Below are 20,945 nucleotides of genomic sequence, written 5' to 3'. Positions count from 1 at the left end.
GAAATGTGGCAAATTTTCAAGGAAAATTTGTCTGGAGCTCTGCACGGCAATGTTCCAGTGCGACAGGGGAGTTATGGGAGGTTACAGGAACCGCGGTGCACGAAAGCTGTAACGGATTTAGCCAGGAAGAAAAGAAAAGCCTACAAAAGGTTCAGGGAGCTAGGTAATGTTCGAAATCTAGAAGAGTATACGACGAGTAGGAAGGAACTAAAGAGGGAAATTAGAAGAGCCAGGAGGGGACATGAGAAGGCCTTGGCAGACAGGATAAAGGAAAACCCCAAGGCATTCTGCAAGTATGTGAAGAGTAAGAGGATAAGATGTGAAGGAGTAGGACATATCGAATGTGACGGTGGGAAAGTCTGTATTGAACCGGTTGAAATAGCAGAGGTACTCAATGAATACTTTGCTTCAGTATTCACAGTGGAAAAGGATCTTGGTAGTTGCAGCGCAGACTTGCAGTGGACTGAGAAGATTGAGCATGTGGGCATTAGGAAAGAGGATGTGTTGGAGCTGTTGAAAAGCATCAAGTTCGATAAATCGCCAGGACCGGATGGGATGTACCCCAGGTTACTGTGGGAGGCGAGGGAAGAGATTGCTGATCCTCAGGCGATGATCTTTGCATCGTCAATGGAGACGGGAGAGGTTCCAGAGGATTGGAGGATGGCGGATGTGGTTCCGTTATTCAAGAAAGGGAGAAGAGATAGCCCAGGAAATTATAGACCGGTGAGTCTAACCTCAGTGGCAGGTAAGTTGATGGAGAAGATCCTGAGAGGCAGGATTTATGAACATTTGGAAAGAAATAGTATGATCAGAAGTAGCCAGCACGGCTTTGTCCGAGGCAGATCATGCCTTACGAGTCTGATTTGAGCTTTTTGAAGATGTGACTGGACACTTAGACGGGGGAAGAGCGGTAGAAGTGGTTTATATGGATTTCAGTAAGGCGTTTGATAAGGTGCCTCATGCAAGGCTTATGGAGAAAGTGAAGGGGCATGGGATACAAGGGGACGTTGCTTTGTGGATTCAGAACTGGCTTGCCCACAGAAGGCAAAGCGTGGTTGTAGATGGGTCTTTTTCAGAGTGGAGATCGATCACCAGTGGGGTGCCCCAGGGATCTGTTAAGGGACCCTTGCTCTTTGTGATTTTTATAAATGGCCTGGATGAGGAAGTGGAAGCGGGTTGGCAAGTTTGCTGATGACACAAAGGTTGGAGGTGTTGTGGATAGTGCAGAGAGATGCCAGCAGTTGCAACGACACATAGATAAGATGCAAGACTGGGCGGAGAAGTGGCAGATGGACTTCAACCCAGATAAGTGTGTGGTGGTTCATTTTGGCAGGTCGAATAGGATGGAAGAATATATTAAGGGTAAGACGCTTGGCAGTGTGGAAGAACAGGGGGATCTTGGGGTCTGGGTTCATAGGACGCTCAAAGCGGCGTCGCAGGTAGAGGCTGTGGTTAAGAAGGCGTATGGAATACTGGCCTTCATCAAGAGGAATTGAGTTTAGAAATCGGGAGATAATGCTGCAGCTGTATAGGATCCTGGTCAGACCCCACCTGGAGTACTGTGCCCAGTTCTGGTCGCCTCATTACAGAGAGGATGTGGAAGCCATAGAACGGGTGCAGAGGAGATTTACGAGGATGTTGCCGGGATTAAGTGGTATGCCTTATAAGGATAGGTTGAGAGAGCTAGGTCTATTCTCCTTGGAGAGGCAAAGGATGAGAGGTGACCTGATAGAGGTGTATAAGATGTTGAGAGGTATTGATAGAGTGGATTCTCACAGGCTTTTACCCAGTGCTGAAATGGTTGTCACGAGAGGCCACAGGTTTAGGGTGCTGGGGAGTAGGTATAGAGGAGATGTTAGGGGTACGTTTTTCACTCAGAGGGTGGTGGGTGCGTGGAATCGGCTGCCGGTAGTGGTGGTGAAAGCGGATTCGATTGAGTCTTTTAAGAGACTTTTGGATAGGTTCATGGAGGTTAGTAAGATAGAGGGATATAGATGAGCCTCGAAGGTAAGGAAATTGTTCGGCGCAACTTGTGGGCTGAAGGGCCTGTTTGTGCTGTAGCTTTTCTATGTTCTATAAATCCCCAGGACCGCACAGGGTATTCCCTCGGACCTTCAACGAGACTAGTGTTGAAATTGCAGTGGCCCTGGCAGATATATTTAAAATGTCGGTATCCACGGGTGAGGTGCCGGATGATTGCAGAATAGCTCATGTTGTTCCGTTCTTTAAAAAAGGATCAAAAAGTAATGCGGGAAATTATAGGCCGGTAAGTTTGACGTCAGTAGTAGGTAAATTATTGGAAGGAGTATTAAGAGATAGGATCTACAAATATTTGGATAGACAGGGACTTATTAGGGAGAGTCAACATGGCTTTGTGCGCGGTAGGTCATGTTTAACCAATCTATTAGAGTTTTTCAAGGAGACTACGAGGAAAGTAGATGAAGGGAAGGCAGTGGATGTCGTCGACATGGACTTCAGTAAGGCCTTGTCAAAGGCCTTACTGAAGTCCATGTCGACGACATCCACTGCCTTCCCTTCAACAACATGAGCTATGGGAGTTTAGTCAGGAAGGTTCAGTCGCTAGGGATACATGGAGAGGTAGTAAATTGGATTAGACATTGGCTCAATGGAAGAACACAGTAAGGAGTCTAACATCACCAGGTTAAAGTCCAACAGGTTTATTTGGTAGCAAACGCCACTAGCTTTCGGAGCGCTGCTCCTTCGTCAGGTGAGTGGGAGTGAGTGGAACAGTTTATGACAATAATCTTCATCGTAGCACATTCTGCCTAGGCAAGCACCATCCAGGGTGGAGCTTGAGTTCCAGGTCACCTGACCCATTCTCTTAAAGGGGCATGATCCAGCATATATATCAACCCCCACTCTCCTCACATAATTATGATTACGAGGGACCATGTAGGCAGACTACAAGTTGGATTTAACAACCCCCATCATCAACGTCCCCTTCCAAATTTGTCAGCAAGAGTGTAAAATTCCACCCTATGTGAAATTTAAAGTTGCTGGTATGTGAATGTTTCAAGACTGACTGTCACTATTTCGCATTCACAATCTCTTTTCAAATTATTTTTGCAATGATCTACAAGGCGATCAGGAATTATTCACTTTGCCATTTTGATGTTTATTGAAGCAAGTGAAATGTTACACGTGATGATATGAAATCATATCAGCAGGCAAAAAGATATTCATTTACTTCATCGATGTCCTGTCTTGTGAAATCCTGCTGATGAACCTGCAATTCAAGAAAACAATTTTCCATGTTATTAGGATTTCACTCTGGCAAGTAATAAATGGCTATTAAAAACTGAATATTACACATACATTACCCGTTTCACGTTTTCTTGTTTTATTCTTCCTCGTGTACTGTGTGAAATACCACTGGACTCTCACATCGGTAATAGACTAAAACAGAAAAATATAAATTAAGTATGAACTCAAATCTATGATGCAATCTGTATCTGTTATCAAGTTCTGTGCCATTCAAAATAATGTACAGTCTGCATGACTTGGTTTCTAAAGGTGCTATAGTTTTCATTCATGTTATTGATGCCATCAAATTACTTCTGTTCGACATTACATTCAATGGCTTAAAGTGAGGTTAAGGGGTTAAGATGCAAACACTATAAATATGGTGCAAGTAATTACTCAATCGTCTTTTGGATGAGATGTTAAACTGAGATGTATTGATTCAATACAATTCAGTGATGTTATCTGCGACCTTTCTCGAATGTAAGGCTCAAGAATACAGCATCAGTACATGCATACAGTCATTGGGGGCATTTTTTATTATCCTGAAAGTACACTACAGGATAAGAAATAAATTTAGATTGGGTGCCTTAGATCGTAAAATAAATAAAATATGCAGCAATGATACATCAGATTGATAATTTAGAAAGTAAGTCCTGAAGAGTTAGAAATTCATTGACATAATAAAAGAATGCAATGCAGGTGTGGCAATGCCTGCTCCTGTAAATTAACATATGTGGCGTGATAGACTTGCATAGATTCACTCGGACATTGAGTGCTGTAAGAAGTGATGTAACACAAACAAATGTCTCTCCAGAGAGCTAGTGTACCAATAGAGAATAGAATATCTTAGAATGTGAAAATTAGCACTGAAATTCGATGGTAAAAGGAGACAATATGGAAATCATCGGAACTGTGGTTTCCCAAGGCAGAGAATGGTAACATGATCAGTGCCTTTGAGAGAGACCCAGAAGGAGACCCAGTGGTACAGGAGACCTAAAGGTTATAATGAAGAGACAGCAACTAAATACCAAAGAGGGTGGTGTGTGATATGAAATCTGATACGCATGCCAACTATGAAAGTCATCCTCATCACTTAAGTACTGGTAAGATCAATGTCTACCTATTAGTTGAAGTTATACAGACATTTATTTAGTTCTTCCTTATTAGTGTAATCATGCATTGATTGTATATGACCTGGAAGTTTAACAGGAGAGATTTTAAACAACTTCAGTGAGTATCCCATATCCCTTAACTCTTTGGTATCCAAGATCTCTCACTTGAATTTACTCAACCAACAATCATCCACAGCCTTCTCAGGTGGAGTTTCTAAAGATACAAACTCTTTGAGTAAATATTTTTCATCTTTGTCCAAAATTGCCATTCCCTTATTCTAAGACTGTGACCTCTTGTTCTATGCTCTCCAGCCAGAGAAACATCTTCCCAGCAATGACCTTTCAAGCCCTTTAAGAATTTTACATGTTTCAATGAGATCATCTCTCACTTTTCTAAACTGTAAGGGAATATAGGCTACTTAATTTTTCCTATAGGACAATCCTGATTCCCAGGAATCAGCCGATCGAATCATCACTGCAATCCCTCTGGGGCAGTATTCCCTTTCTTTGGTAAGGAGACCAAAAGTGTACACAGGACTCCAGGAGAAGGGGTGGGCAATTCTCCCAGCCCGCTGCGCTGCCGAGAGACTCACGTGGAGGCCATTTAGCAGGTTCCCCGCTGGGTGCCATGGCCTCTACGAGTGTCCGGCCGCCAGATTTCCGGACCTCTCAGCTCCACACCAGAAATCGGTGCAAGCTGTATTAACTATTCTAATGAAGATAGAATAAGACATAGGAGCAGAATTAGGCCACTCGGCCCATCGAGTCTGCTCCGCCATTCAATCATGGCCGATTTTTTTCTCATCCCCATTCTCCTGCCTTTTCCCCATAACCCCGATCCCCTTATTAATCAAGAACCTATCTATCGCTGTCTTAAAGACACTCAATGACCTGACCTCCACAGCCCTCTGCGGCAAAGAGTTCCACAGATTCACCACTCTCTGGCTGAAGAAATTCCTCCTCATCTCTGTTTTTAAAGGGTGTGGCTGTGAACAGTAACTGCTGCCTTTCTCCAGTTATTGTGTTATGGATGTGTCATTCTTACCCTCTGACAGTGCCAATTCCCTTATCTTTCCACTGTGAAGTCACCTCTTCTACACCCCATTGTTTCCCCCAGTCACATAGTTGATGCTAATTTCCCCATCAAAACATCCCTTCAAACAGGTGCCTTTATCAATTCCCTTTTATTATATTCCAATTTCATCTGTTAATCTTAATTTTCCCCAATTCTTAACACTTACAACATAAAGCTATCCATATCATAGTTCCAAATTAGGACAACATAAAATGTCTACCAATTTTAGTTAATTTAGGATGCTCACAACTAAATATCTTAAATTACATTTTACTTATACAAACTTTGAAAGTAAAGAAAATAAGTCAATTGTACATGTTTATATCATTCAACTGTCTGACAAAAACATCATCTTACACTGTACCTTCACAGTCTTCATTTGTTGCAAATGGAGAATCCTCATGCGACAATACTTGCTGACATCCTGGATTATGAGATGTGGAACTTTGTGGGGACCTTTCATCATGTCTACAACTGTGAGAAATTTCTCTTGTTGACATTGGACTTTCTGGTTGGTCACAATATGAGGAGTAAGAGGAACATTTCTCCTTTTGGTCTGTGTCTGACCAACACAGTTCTTCAGTTGGGCTAACAAAAAGAGTGCTTTCGTTACATAACTCAGGTTTTCTCCCTTCTTCATGTTTAAATATTCTTGATCTCTGACAGTCTGGCTTGGAAAATTTACTCTTTGAATTCACCAAAGTTTTATCTGGCTTTGTTTGATTTGAATACCGACTTTGAAAAGTTTTCTTGGACTTTTTCTTCGCAACATGGGTTCTGGAAGTATGGTATGATTTATTGAAGTTTTCATAATAATCATCATAGACTTCCTCATCAGAAACACACAAGTAGTTTCCATCATCAGGATCTTGAGATGTAATCATTATTCTCTCTTGCAAGGTGTCACAAGGTCTTGTAGGTGATCGCTGTGCACAAATTATTTCCGATAGATCAACTTGCACCTTTTCTTCTTCATTCTGATTTTTAACAATAGCTCCTGCAATTATTTTAACATATCCATGTTCTTCACCTTGTTGAATATGACTTTTTGCTTCCTCAGTCAATTGTTCTGAACAGGACACATCATTCCCAATCTCTCTTGCACTTTTTGATGAGGTTTCTTCACAATCAGCAGAAGGAATGAGACGTGGCAATAAAACGGAACCCATGTTTTGTTTCAGATAAATGTTGAAATCCTCCTGCACAGTCATGGGGGATAAAGGTGCATTTGCTCCCATCATTGTTGGACCTAAAGACAGTCCCACAATAGTCACTGGTTTATATGTCAAATCAGCCAATTTCGGATCTGTTGTCCAAGTTGAAGAGCCCACAGTTTTCATGCATTTTGGCCTATAACTGGGTGAGGCTATGGAACACTCTAATTCAAGACAATCATCACTCCATTTACTCTTTCGGTTTTGTTTTTTGAATCTTCTATAAGGGGTATTTAACTTCAGCAAACGTTTACTTGCGTAAGAACATCTGTGCACTGATTGCAGTTCCAAAGATTGCTTTGTCATATCTGTATCCACTTCATCTTTAGGTTCCAAGTTTGGATTGACTGGAAATGTTTCCATGCTATTTACACTGCCTTTACCATCTTTACAATTTGGTGAAGAAACTTTGCTTGCACATAACCTCTGTTTAGCAGATACATCTGTATCAATTTTGCTCAGTTCAGATCTATTCAGTGCTGTTGTACTTCCTTCTCCAGTCTGTACCAGTGGCATGAAATCCTTTACTGATGGAAAAGGAGTTATAAAGCTCTTAAATGAGGCCTGGATAATATTGGGAAGACCCTGTGTGTGATTTATGATCCGGTTGTTTGTATTTATTTCCAATGCTTCCTTAAATTCCTCACTTAGGAATATTAGCTCATTTACAGAAACAGCAATATCAATATCAAGATACTGGCTAAATTGGGACAGAACCAGTTTTGGAGGTGATGGAATGAACTTGTCTATTGATCTTTGGATATGCAATGGTATGCCCCAATGGGATTGAAATCTTTTTGCTGTGATGTGCCATTCCAGGATTTCAATGGTTTCAGTAGACTGAAAGGCTAATTCCATACCTATGTGCTCTATTTTAGCTTCACTTGGTTTGATTGCTGGAAGCAAAGATGGTGCTTTAGGAATCATCATTTCTACTGACTTGTCAAATGTAGTTGCAATGCCCCAAAGGTTATTAATCTGTTTGTGCTTTAAGTTTGTACCTAAGTGATGAATGATATCCTGTTCAGCAAACAGAATATATGGTAATCTTGTTCTCTTAAATCCTTCAACATGTGTTCTCAGCTTTGGTAATGATTTCTTCAATGCTGGAGGATAACTTTGTTTGTACAATTCCTTCACCAGTTCAGGAAGACAATCCAGTTTAATAGATAGACTTTGTTTTATCACACACATATTTAACTTATTACTACATTCTGGTACAAGTTCAGTAAGAGTAGACTTCCTCCTTTCTCTCTTTTTCATTTGGACACTTCCCTTCAAACTTCCATAGTATGAAGTATTATTTTGTTCTTTGTTCAGAAGAGATGTGCACGAAGAAGAAACTGTTTTATCAGCATTTGATAAGCCTTTCTTTCTGGACTTCATTCTATGCTGTTTTTTAATTTTAAATTGTTCTACAAAATCCCTTATAGGTGGAGGAGGTGCCATAAATTCATTTAAAGATGCCTCAACAAGCCTGGGAATGCCCCATACGTGATTTACAATCCTTTTCTTTATATTAACTTCTAGTGCCTTTTTCAGCTGATCATTCATGAATTCTAACTCGATTGGAACAATAACTATTTCAACATTAAACCCTGGATTGAGCCGGGCTAAAATCAGCTTCGGAGCTGGTGGAATAAATGCTTCTGCTGATCTTTGAACATGTGATGGGAAACCCCAAGGACACTGAAGCTTTTTCTGCAAAATATGCCATTCTAGAAAGTTGCTGGTTTCATCAGAAAAAGAAGTTTGTCCAGGTACAGATTTAATTTGAAATCTACTAGCCTTAATTGATGGAGGAATGGGTGGTCCCTTGGGAATCATCATTTCTACTGACTTTTCATACTGTGTTTCAAGTCCCCAGAGATATAAAAGTTGCCTGTGCTTCAAGTTCATTTCTATCTGATCAATATCATCTTGTTCAGTAAAAGGTATATACCTGATTCTTGATTTTTTAATTCCCTTCCCAGGTGCAATAAGCTTTGGTAAAGATTTCTTTGACACTGAAGGATAGGTACATTTGTAGAACTCTTCTACCAGTTTAGGCAAGCATTCAGTTTTAATTTCCAGACACTGCCTTAGCACACTCATATCAAGGTTTTTGTCAGACTTCAATCTAAGGATAACATTGGCAGCTATCTCTTTCACTTTATTTATGTGCATTTCGTCTGTTCCAAATTGTGAACCTAATTTTCCTCCTTTCAGTCGCAAGGTTGTGCCCCGAGAAAATATTTCATAACTTCTACCCAAATTGGCACTATTGAATACTGTGCTGCTTTCTTTAACATTTTCTGATTGTTGGACGAAGCTTTCATCATATGGAGTAGGACCCATAAACTGCTTTAAAGATGAGTTAATAACTTTTGGAAGACCCCAATTTTGATTTATGATCCTTTTCTTTATATTTTGATTCAGGGTTTGCCTATGTTCGTCAGTAACAAATGCCGGTTCAAAAGGAGCAACAGCTATTGCACTATCAAGCTGGGAATTTAACTGGGTTAGAATAAGTTTTGGAGCAGGTGGAATTAAGACTTCTAGCGATCTTTGAATGTGCAAAGGTAAGCCCCAATTGTACTGAAGTTTCTTCTGTGTTATGTGCAGTTCGAGCTTGTCTCTTATTTTCTTGTAAAGGAAGTTGTTTTCCATACCCACAGGCTCTATTTGAGCTCCACTGGCTTTGATTATTGGAGGCAATGCTGGTACCACTGGAATCATCATTTCCAATGATCCTTTATAGGGAGTTGGAAATCCCCACTGATGTGTAATCTGTTTGTGCATTAAATTCAATTCCAAACGATCAATTGCTTTTTGTTCAATAAAAGGCATATATGTTGATCTTTGTTTTTTAAAACCTATGCCAGGTAAAATAGCTTTAGGCAAAATCTTCTTTGATGTCTGAGCATTGAGAGCACTGTAGGTATTCATTACCAGTTCAGGTAGGTGCTCTGTTTTAATTTCTAAACACTGCTTTATTAAGCAGAAATCTATAGAACCTCTACATGTAACGCCGTGATTATCAGAAGAAAATACCTCGATATTTTTTTCCACTTCTGTGCTTTTTTGATACTTTGATAAAGGCAATTTTCTTAATTGGATAATACTGTCTGAAGTAGGCACAATGAAAATGGGCATTGCCGCATCTTGTGGCTGTAGAATTAAATCTTCTGTTTTTGGGACAACAGGTATAAAATTCTTTACAGATAACTGAATGATCTTCGGAATGTCGCATGTGCAACTTATAATTCTTTTTCTTGTATTCCTTTCTAGTATTTTCCGGTGTCCATTACTAAGGAAGGGCAGTTCAACCGGCACACAGATCTTCACCAAAAAAACCTCTTGTTTTAACTGTGATGGAATTAATTTGGGGGCAGGTGGAATAAAGTTTTCTTGTGATCTTCGAACATGGAGTGGAAAATCCCAGTTGTGCTGAAGTTTCTTCTGTGTTATGTGCCATTCTATTAAGTCCTTAGTTTTATTGTCAATGAAGGTTGTTTCCTGACCCACAAATTCTATTTGGACTCCATTTGCTTTGATCACTGGAGGCTCCGGTGGTACTTTTGGAATCATAATTGCCATCGATTGTTCATATTGGGTTGTATATCCCCAGAGATGGGTAAGCAATTTGTGCTTTAAGTTCAGTTCTAAATGATTAACAGCATCCTGTTCAATAAAAGATATGTATGACAATCTTGGCTTTCTAATATGCCATTCCATTTTGTCTCTAACATCATTGTTAATGAAAGATGTTTCCATACCTACAGTTACAATTTGAACTCCATTTGATTTACGTATTGGCGACACATTTGGTCCTTTAGCAACCAGCATTTTGACTGACTTTTCATACAGTGTGTCCTGTGCCCAGAGATGAATAATCTGTTTGTGCTTGAAGTTGAATTCTAAACGATCAACAGACTCCTGTTCGATAAAAGATATATACAACGATCTTGGCTTTTTGAATCCTTCACCAGGTGTAATTAGCCTTGGAAGACATTTCTTTAATTGCACAGGATAGGTATCTTTGTTCAAACGTTTTACGAGTTCTGGAACACTGTGCATTTTGATTTGTAGGCTTTGCTTTGTGATGCACGACAATCGAGCACGAGACACAAGGCTTCAGTAATTGAAGGCTTTTATTGTCTAACAATGGAACTATTTAAACACGAGTACACCATTCCAGACTGGAGGGGTCCCGCCCGAGCAGAGGGTCTTATCCCTCTCCCAGGAGGCGGGGCCCGACTGGGATGTGCCACAACAGCAACCACCACAGGTATATTAATCCCACAGTGTAAACACCCTAGCCCAACAACAACATTATAACAACCCCACAGTGTGAACGCCCTAGCCCAACAACAACATTAGAATAACCCCACAGTGGTAACCAACGATGGTTCACCACATTCACCCCTCCTTTGAGAACAAAGGCCGGCGGGGTGCGAAAACAGGCTACATATATACAAAAAAAAATCTACAAGTCCAGACAGTCTGGAGGACCGCACCGTCGTTGTGACCTCCTCAATACCGGCTGTGACACCGGAGCAGGTGCTTGCAGTGGCGTTCTCTCCAAAACAGCGTCCGGCTGTCCCCTCGAGGACTCACGGGCCGGTTGACCCTGATGAAGCGGTAGTGCAGGGGATCCCGGTACCTTCTGTGATGGCGCCGATCTCCGAGTCTCAGGCAAGCTGTACAGTGGAGTATAACTGTTATGCACTGGTCCCGGTGCTGACCGCGCCACGTCCGGGGGAGAAATAAGAGATAGGGGATTCGTGACTGGGGGTATGGGAGCGACAGGAGTTGCTACGTCCCCTGCGGGCGCCAGGTCTCGGATCGAGACTGTGTCCTCTCGCCCGTCAGGATATGCCACATAGGCATACTGAGGGTTGGCGTGGAGGAGGTGGACCGGTTCGACCAAGGGGTCGGACTTGCGGGCCCTTACATGTCGCCGCAGAAGGACGGGTCCTGGGTACGTCAACCAGGCTGGTAAAGATATCCCCGAGGACGACTTCCGAGGGAATGAGAACATCCTCTCGTGGGGAGTTGCATTGGTTGCCGTACACAGGAGGGAGCGAATGGAGTGAAGCGCATTTGGGAGGAACTCCTGCCAATGGGAGACTGGAAGGCCTTTGGACTTCAGCGCCAATAGGACAGCCTTCCAGACTGTAGCATTCTCCCTCTCCACCTGTCCGTTGCCCCTAGGGTTGTAACTCGTGGTTCTACTAGAGGCAATCCCGTATGAGAGCAGGAATTGCCTCAAGTCGTTACTCATGAACGACGAGCCCCTGTCGCTATGTATATAGCAGGGGTACCCGAACAGGGTAAAAAGATCACGGAAGGCCTTGATCACCGTGGCAGTCGACGTGCCTGCACAGGGGACAACAAACGGGAACCGGGAGTACTCGTCTATGATGTTAAGAAAGTACACCTTCCGGTCTGTTGAGGGAAGGGGGCCCTTAAAATCCACACTCAGCCTCTCGAAGGGGCGAGTGGCCTTGACCAAATGTGCCCGGTCAGGTCGGTAAAAGTGCGGTTTGCATTCCGCGCAAATCCGACAGCTCCTTGTTACTGACCTGACATCCTCCACCGAGTAGGGCAGGTTGTGGGCTTTGATGAAGTGGTAGAGCCGAGTGACCCCAGGATGGCACAGGTCATTATGGAGGGCGCTACTCCTGCATAGTAGCGCATGTTCCGCGTGAGAGGGCATCCGAGGGCTCATTGAGTTTCCCTGGACGATACATAATATCGTAATTATAGGTGGAGAGCTCAATTCTCCACCGCAAGACCTTGTCATTCTTGATCTTGCCCCTCTGCGTATTATTGAACATAAACGCCACGGACCGCTGGTCCGTGATCAGGGTGAACCGCTTCCCCGCCAGGTAATGGCGCCAGTGTCTGACGGCCTCCACAATAGCCTGGGCCTCCTTTTCCACCGCTGAATGCCGAATTTCGGGACCTTGAAGGGTGCGGGAAAAAAACGCGACGGGCCTGCCTGCCTGGTTTAGTGTGGCGGCCAGGGCGAAATCAGATGCATCACTTTCCACCTGAAAAGGGATGGATTCATCCACCGCGTGCATCGTGGCTTTCGCAATGTCGCTTTTCAATGCCTTGAAGGCCAATTGGGCCTCTGGCGTGAGTGGAAAAGTCGTGGACTTAATAAGCGGACGGGCTTTGTCCGCAGAGTTGCGGACCCACTGCGCATAATAGGAGAAGAAGCCTAGGCATCTCCTCAGTGCTTTTGCGCTAGCGGGCAAAGGAAGTTCAGCAAGGGGGCGCATACGGTCGGGATCGGGGCCAATGACCCCGTTTTCCACTACGTATCCCAGGATGGCTAACCGGCGCGTACGGAATACACACTTCTCCCTGTTGTAGGTCAGATTCAGGCGAGATGCAGTGCGCAAAAAGTTCTGGAGATTTGTGTCATGGTCCTGCTGATCATGGCCGCAGATGGTGACATTATCCAGGTACGGGAAGGTAGCCCGCAGCCCGTTCTGGTCCACCATTCGGTCCATAGCACGCTGGAAGACCGAGACCCCATTGGTGACACCAAATGGAACCCTAAGAAACTGATACAGACGACCATCCGCCTCAAAGGCCGTGTAATGTCGGTCCTCTGGGCGGATGGGGTGTTGGTGGTAGGCGGACTTAAGGTCTATGGTGGAGAACACCCGGTACTGCGCAATCTGATTGACCATATCAGATATGCGCGGGAGAGGATACGCATCCAGCTGCGTATATCGATTAATGGTCTGACTGTAGTCAATGACCATCCGGGGTTTGTTCCCGCTCTTAACCACCACGACCTGTGCTCTCCACGGACTAACGCTGGGCTGTATGATCCCTTCTTTGAGGAGCCGCTGAACCTCAGATCTGATGAAGATCCGATCTTCAGCACTGTAACGCCTACTTTTAGTAGCGATGGGCTTGCAGCCTGGTACCAGATTCTTAAATAAAGAGGGAGTGGTGATCTTTAGTGTGGAAAGATTGCATGCGGGGCGCTTTGGACAATTTGGAGGCTGCGGCTGATCCCCTACTGTCAGCGAAGGGAGTGGCCCACCGTACTGTAGGATCACACTCTTCATGTGGACCATAAAGTTTAGTCCGAGGAGAATTGGCGCGCAAAGATGCGGCAACACAAGGAGCCTGTATCGCTCGTAAATTGTGCCCTGCACTTCTAGAGTTACCACACAACGTCCTTGGATCGGTACAGACCGGGACCGTGATGCCATAGAAATTGTCTGTTTGGCAGGTAGAACCCGGAGTCCACACCTCTTTGCAGTGTCAGGGTGAATAAAGCTCTCAGTGCTCCCGCTGTCAAACAGACAATAAACAGTACGACCATTTACCTTAATGTTCATAATTGAACAGTCAAGCCTGTGGTGCTTAGCCTGGTCCAGGGTGATCGACGCCACCGTTGGCCCTTGGACGTCACTGCAGGCAGCCGAGGTTGATGCTGAGGACCCCTGCTGGTCGCTCCTGGTCGTCGTCAACCAAGATGGCCGCCCCCATGAATCGCACATGGTTGAGGGCGCCAAGCGTAGCGACTCCTGGTGGTCATCCTCCTCCGACTCCGCCAACCACAATGGCGTCATCCTGGGCTCGCACGTGGACGGACCTCGTGGGTACTGCGACGTCGATGGAGATGATCGCCGTTCTGGAGGGTCACAGGCTGCACTGCCGTTCTTGGGCTTCGATCTGCAGACTTTCGCGTAGTGCCCCTTTTTACCGCATTGATTACAGACCACCGCTTTAGCAGGACACTGTTGCCGTGGATGCTTGGCTCCTCCGCAGAAATAGCACCGCGGGCCGCCTGGGGCTGCCGCCATCGTCGGGTCGATATGGGAGCGTGAGCCCGTGGGGCGAGGAGGGATTTGTGACTGCTCCTGCCACGTTGTCTCCACGTGGTCCTCCGGATACAGGGCCAAGCTCTTCGACGCCGCCTCCAGCATTTCAGCCATCTCCATAGCTTGGGTCAGGTTGAGATTCCCTTTCTCCAACAGCTTGAGCCGGATGTACGAGGACCCTACTCCTGCCACAAACGCATCTCAGGCGAGGTCGTACATGTACTGCTCAGCCGACACAGCTTTGCAGTCGCAGCCCCTGGCAAGCTGCAAGAGCTCATTGACGTAATCCTCCATGGTTTCGCCCGACTGCCGACGTCATGTAGCGAGGAGGTAACGAGCGTGGATCTCGTTGGGAGGTCTCGTGTAGCGCTTTTTCAAAAGCTCGAGGGCCCTCGGGTAAGTGGTGGCCGCACGAATCGCGAGGTAGACAGTGTCGCTTACCCTCGCATGGAGGACCTGGAGTCTGTCGTTATCCGTGGTGACTGCTGCAGAGGCTGCCAGGTAGTCCTCGAAACACTTCAGCCAGTGGTCGAACGTGTTAGAGGCGCCGACCGCACGTGGATCCAGCGTCAGACGCTTTGGCTTTAGCATTTGTTCCATACTCTCCTTTCTGTCGAGAGTTTCGTGTTAGACAATAAAATTGATGCACGACAATCGAGCACGAGACACAAGGCTTCAGTAATTGAAGGCTTTTATTGTCTAACAATGGAACTATTTAAACACGAGTACACCATTCCAGACTGGAGGGGTCCCGCCCGAGCAGAGGGTCTTATCCCTCTCCCAGGAGGCGGGGCCCGACTGGGATGTGCCACAACAGCAACCACCACAGGTATATTAATCCCACAGTGTAAACACCCTAGCCCAACAACAACATTATAACAACCCCACAGTGTGAACACCCTAGCCCAACAACAACATTAGAATAACCCCACAGTGGTAACCAACGATTGTTCACCACACTTTGTTAAGCATATACATAGTTTATCTTTCTGTGCTGGTTTCAGACCAGCAAAACCATCTATTTTGTTTGATGTCTTGTTATTACTACTTCTTTTAGATTGTGGCAACAAAATCTTTCTTTGAATGCGCAGTGGAAATATGCCTCGAGGAAACAGATCACTCTTTACCTTTTCAATGGGAGTGTTGCTCAATTTTTTCTTGTCTTTAATTATTTCAGTTTGTAGCATGAAGTCCTTCACTGATGGAGCAGGAGCCATAAAATTACTTAAAGATGACATAATGAGCTTGGGTAGGCCTAATTTCTGATTTACAGCTCTCTTCATTAGACTGAACTCCAGTCTTTTTTTATGTTCATTGTGAAGGAATGTTGGCTCAGGCGGGGCAAAGACAGTCACAGAATTAGGCTGGGGATTTAACTCAGATAATATTAGTTTTGGAGCAGGTGGAATTAAAGCTTCTTGTGATCTCTGAATATGTAGTGGTAAACCCCACTTTTGCTGAAGCTTTTTCTGTGTAATATGCCTTTCAAGGTCTTTTCGAACTTCATCATTGGAGAAATTAATTTCCACGCCCACAGGCTCGATTTGAGCTCCATTCATCTTGAAAGGTGGTGGCATAGGTGGTGCTTTAGGAATCATCATTTCCACTGATTCCTCATACAGAGTTGCAAGTCCCAAAGAATTGGTCATCTGTTTGTGTTTTAAATTAAGTTCTAAGTGATCGATAACATCCTGTTCCATAAAAGATATATACATTGCTCTTGGCTTTTTGAATCCATTTCTGGGTACAATTAGCTGTGGTAATGATGTCTTTGAGGTCGGATAATAGGTGACTTTATAAAACTGCTTCACTCTTTCTGGCAAGCAGTCCATGCGCATTTCTAGACATTGCTTCATCAAGCATACATCCAGTTTATTTTTAACTTTTTGTTTCAGATGAGCAAAGACAAACTGCTCACCTAATTTAGCTGTTTTTGAATTCCTTTTACCTGTTCTGTATTGTACTGAGAACGTCTTTTCTCTTTGTGGTTGTACAAACATTTTCTGTTGAAAGCTCATTTCATTATTCTCTATTTCAATGTTATTGGCTTTTGGTTTCTTTCTTGCCATGTTTTTTGACTCCATAATATCATTCATTGATGGTGCAGAAGCAACAAAGTTTCTTAAAGATGACTGAAAAAAATTAGGGAGACCCCGCCTTTGATTGATGGTTTTTTTTCTGGTGTTCAGCTCCAACATTTTATTAATTTCAACATCTACAAATGGCAACTCACATAGAGTAATGACCAAAACAGAATCAGCTTTTGGGCTCAGCCGAAATGGAACCAACTTTGGAGCAACTGGAATGAATGCTTCTCCTGACTTCTGATAATATGATGGCTTGTCCCAATTGTGTTGAAGTTTCTTTCGAGTAACATGCCATTCAAATTTATCTCTGACTTCTTTGCTAATAAAAGTGGTTCCCATGGACACAGGCAGTACTTGGCCTCGATTTGCTTTGAGTGCTGGAAGTGCAGATGGAGCTTCGGGAATCATCATTTCTATTGACTCTTCATGTGGAGTTTGAAATCCCCATTGGTAGGAAATGTGTTTCATCTTCAAATTCATTTCCAAGTGATCAACAGCATTCTGTTCAAAAAATGGTATATACCACGGCCTTGTTTTCTTACAACCTTCACCAGGTGGAAAAGATTTTGTTAAAGTTTTTTTTGGTGTTGGGGGGTATGTATTTTTGTAGCATTCTTGTACAATTTTATTTCGAGACATTGTTTTATTAAACACGTATCTAACTGATCTTTATGCTGCGATTCCAGGGTAGCAATCACAGATAACATTGGTTTTCTCTTCACTTTCATTAATTTGATAGCTTGGTCACAGAATGGTGCAGACGTTTTTTCTCTCTTGAGTTGTATCAACTTGCTTTGCAAACAACTTGTTTTAAACTTACTATTTAACAAAACCTCACTTTCTTCTGATATTTCTGACTGTGACTTGATACCCTTTACTGATGGTGCATGAGACATAAAACTCTCGAAAGACAAATGAACAAGCTTCGGGAGACCCCAATGATGATTTATGATCCGTTTTTTTACATTCAGTTCCATTCGTTTCTTATTTCCAACGTCGAGAAATGCAGGATCAATTGTAACAACATTCACATCAAAATTAGGACATGGGTTGATCTGTGAATTAATTAGTTTTGGAGCAGGTGGAATGAATGCTTCTTGTGATCTTTGAATATGTAACGGAAAACTCCCGTTACTTCCAAGTTTTTTTTGTGTAAGGTGCCACTCTAAAATCAACCTGGCTTTATTAGTAATAAAAGAAGTCTTTACAGCCGTAGGTAGTTTTGTAGCGTCAGTTGCCTTGATTACTGGAGGAACAGGTAGTACCTTAGAAATCATCATCCGTAATGACTTTGCATGTAATGTCTCAAGCCCCCAGAGATGGCAAATCCGTTTGTGCTTTAGGTTCAGCTCCAAGCGATCGACTGCCTCCTGCTCAAAAAAAGGTATATAACATGGCCGTAGTTTCTTATTACCTTTGCCAAATGTAATTAATTTTGGTAAATCTTTTCTTGATTCGAAAGGATATGTGACTTTGTACATCTCTTTTACTATATTAGGAAGATAATCCATTTTAATGGCTAAACATTGTTTTGTTATGCACATGAACACTTCTTTAAGTTCTATCTTCTTGAGATCTATGTTTTTCCTCCTACTTTTATTCTTTAGGAATGGCAATTTTGGGGTGTATTGCAGTATCTCCTTACGATGTTCACTGCTGACAGACATTGCTTTTCTTTTTATAATGTCTGAATGGGCAATGAGATCTTTTATTAAACTAAAATCCATGAAATTAATTAACGATCTCTGCACAACATTGGGAAGGAGACCCCGTCTATTATTAATAATCTTTTTCTTCATATTGGAGTCCAACATTTTCTTCTGATTATCACTTATAACTGTCAGTTCAGTTAGGACAACAGCTAACTGTGAACAAGGCAGTGGATTTAGCTGGGAAGAAATCAATTTTGGTGCAGGTGGAATGAGTGCATCTCTTGATCTCTGAATTTCTGTTGGTAGACCCCAATTAAACTGAAGTTTTATCTGTATAACGTGCCTTTCCAGATAGTTTCTGACCTTATCTTCAAGGAAAGTAGTTTCTGTACTGGTGGGTTCTATTTTAGTTGCACGTGTCTTAAGTTGTGGAGGTAATGGTGGTGCTTTAGGGATCATTATTTCCAAGGACTTTTCATATGAAGTTGGGAATCCCAACAAACTTGAAATAAACTTTTGGCTTAAGTTTACCTCCAATCGATCAACGGCATCATGTTCCATAAAAGATATATACAATGGCCTTGACTTTTTATATCCTTTTCCAACTCTAATCAATACTGGTAAACGTTTCTTTGACGTTAGAAAATAGGAATCATTATACGATTCCAATACCGGATTTGGTAAACAATTTAGCTTCATTTCAACCTTTTGTTTTGTTAAGCACATAATTAATTTATTTTCATATTCTGGCCTGAAGCTGGTAACAGCAAATCCCTCTTTTAAGTTTTTTGTTTCTCCATTCCTACGATTACGTTCAAGTGACAGAAGCATGCTTTTGCTTTCATTCTGAAGCATGTTTTCCTGATAGGGAATGATTTTAGAAGAATATGATATATCAGTGTTATTGAACACTGAATTATTTCTATCAGTGCTTTTTGATTGTAGCGGTGCAGGAACGTTATAACCATTTAAGGTTTGCTGGACAAACCTGGAGGAACTCCACCTATTACTTGTAATTCTTCTATTCACATTTCTTTCAATTTTTTTATGTTCTGGAGTTACGAATGGTAATTCGGTGGTAGTAACCGTATCAATTAGACTTAGCGGTGAAGAAATCAAATTAACTGAAGAAGAAAGGGATGCTTCTGCTGGCTTCTGGAAATCTGTGGATAAATCCCAGTTGTGTTCGAGCTGTCCCTGTGTAACATGCCATTCAAGATTGTCCCTTGTTTTGTCATCAATGAAAACTGATTCCACACGAACTGGCTTTATTTGGGCATCATTTGCCTTGGTTGTGAATGTTTCTTTAGGAGTCACCTTTCTCACTGAATTTTCAAAGGAAATTGGATATTGCCAGAGATGGGAAATAAGTCTTTGCTTTAATTTCATCTCCAAGCAATCAACAGCATCTTGCTCAATAAATGATACACATCGCGGCCTTGGCCTCTGACTTCTTCTATCAAGAGGAGTAAAGTTAATTAAAGGTATTTCATTTGGGTGAACACTGCTGACTGATTCTTGAATATCAGATGGAATTTCAAACTGTTCCTCAGCAACGTACATTTCAGATTCATTTGTAATGTTCTGAACCTTCTCTATCGGCATGGCTATGTCAGTGCTGCAAGATTTACGAAACTGAATTGATGAATGGCTGTTACTTGCTTTTTGTTGTGTTCTAAATTCAGCTCTGTCTGTTTTGATCTCATCAAAACAATTAATTTGTTTAGAATCCATTGCTTGGGTCACAGATGGTGGAGCCTGTTTCTTATCAAGAGATTGAGGTTTTAAATTAACCAATGTCTGAGTGCTAAAAATGGAGACTGGTGGAATAATCAATACATGGCTTTCATTGAATGGTTCTGGAAGTGACTTCATTATGTTCACATTAACAGAATCTATGAGGTTAACCCCCTTGATTAATATTGGTCTCCACTGATGAATTCCAATCCTCCTTTGCAAATTAAATTCCAAGTCATAAATGTCAGGTTCCAGAAGGGCTGGCATTTTCAAATCCTTTCCAATGAGTTCAATACATGATTTCTTAGGTAAGGATAACAGTGGAAGCAGTATCAGTGAAAGTGACTTCTTATGCATAAATGGCAATCCCCACTGACCTTCTAATGCCATCTGAGCAACATTCAGCTCAAGAGTACCAACCCGGTTATTAGGTAAGCTTGGAGGAACTGAAGGTATTGGTTGATCATTCGCATTTTCCATTTGCTGAACTTCTCCATTCACTCCCTGAATTTTTTTGTCAATTTCCAACTCTTCAGTAACTGATGTTGAAAAAGAGAATGAAGTTTTCTTCTGAGCTGAAGTAACTCAAATTTTTCAACATTTTCTTTGGTCAGCAAAGCAACTTTCTGACTGCGTGGATAATCATGAAAATTAGTATTGCTTGCCAATGCATATTTTTCATGTTCTCCCAAATGGTAAATTTCAGACAAAGGTAGCTGGTTCTTTATGTTAGAAACTTCTAATGATTCCATCTGTTTTGTCTCTGAGTCTGGGAAGACTGTTCCATGAAGACCATTAGTGTAATTATTGTTTATAAAATCATTCTGTACTGGCTCGCTTTTTATTTTGTCAATTATTGCTGTGGAGGCAAGCAAGGTCTGGCCTGGTGGGGATGTTGGACAGGAGGATGGCATGCATTCTGATGTTTCTATTTCACTGAAGGTTTCATACACAGTAACATGTGCA

The 20,945-nt window shown here is 42.6% G+C and overlaps 1 long non-coding RNA gene across 1 annotated transcript in view; it reads left to right on the top strand.

The window, feature by feature from the left end:
• LOC144499586 (uncharacterized) overlaps positions 1 to 10,355 on the top strand; it is a 46,822-nt gene extending 36,467 nt beyond the window's left edge. Inside the window, exons 3-4 of the long non-coding RNA XR_013498868.1 lie at positions 9,084 to 9,226; positions 9,936 to 10,355. This is a non-coding gene — a long non-coding RNA (uncharacterized LOC144499586). The remainder of the gene's footprint in view (positions 1 to 9,083; positions 9,227 to 9,935) is intronic.
• The last annotated feature ends 10,590 nt before the right edge of the window (positions 10,356 to 20,945 follow it).

This window comes from Mustelus asterias, chromosome 10, assembly GCF_964213995.1.
Source record: "Mustelus asterias chromosome 10, sMusAst1.hap1.1, whole genome shotgun sequence".
Classification (NCBI taxonomy): Eukaryota; Metazoa; Chordata; class Chondrichthyes; order Carcharhiniformes; family Triakidae; genus Mustelus; species Mustelus asterias.
The sequence above is the reverse complement of the archived record's forward strand: the minus strand, read 5'-3'. Positions and strand labels throughout refer to the sequence as shown.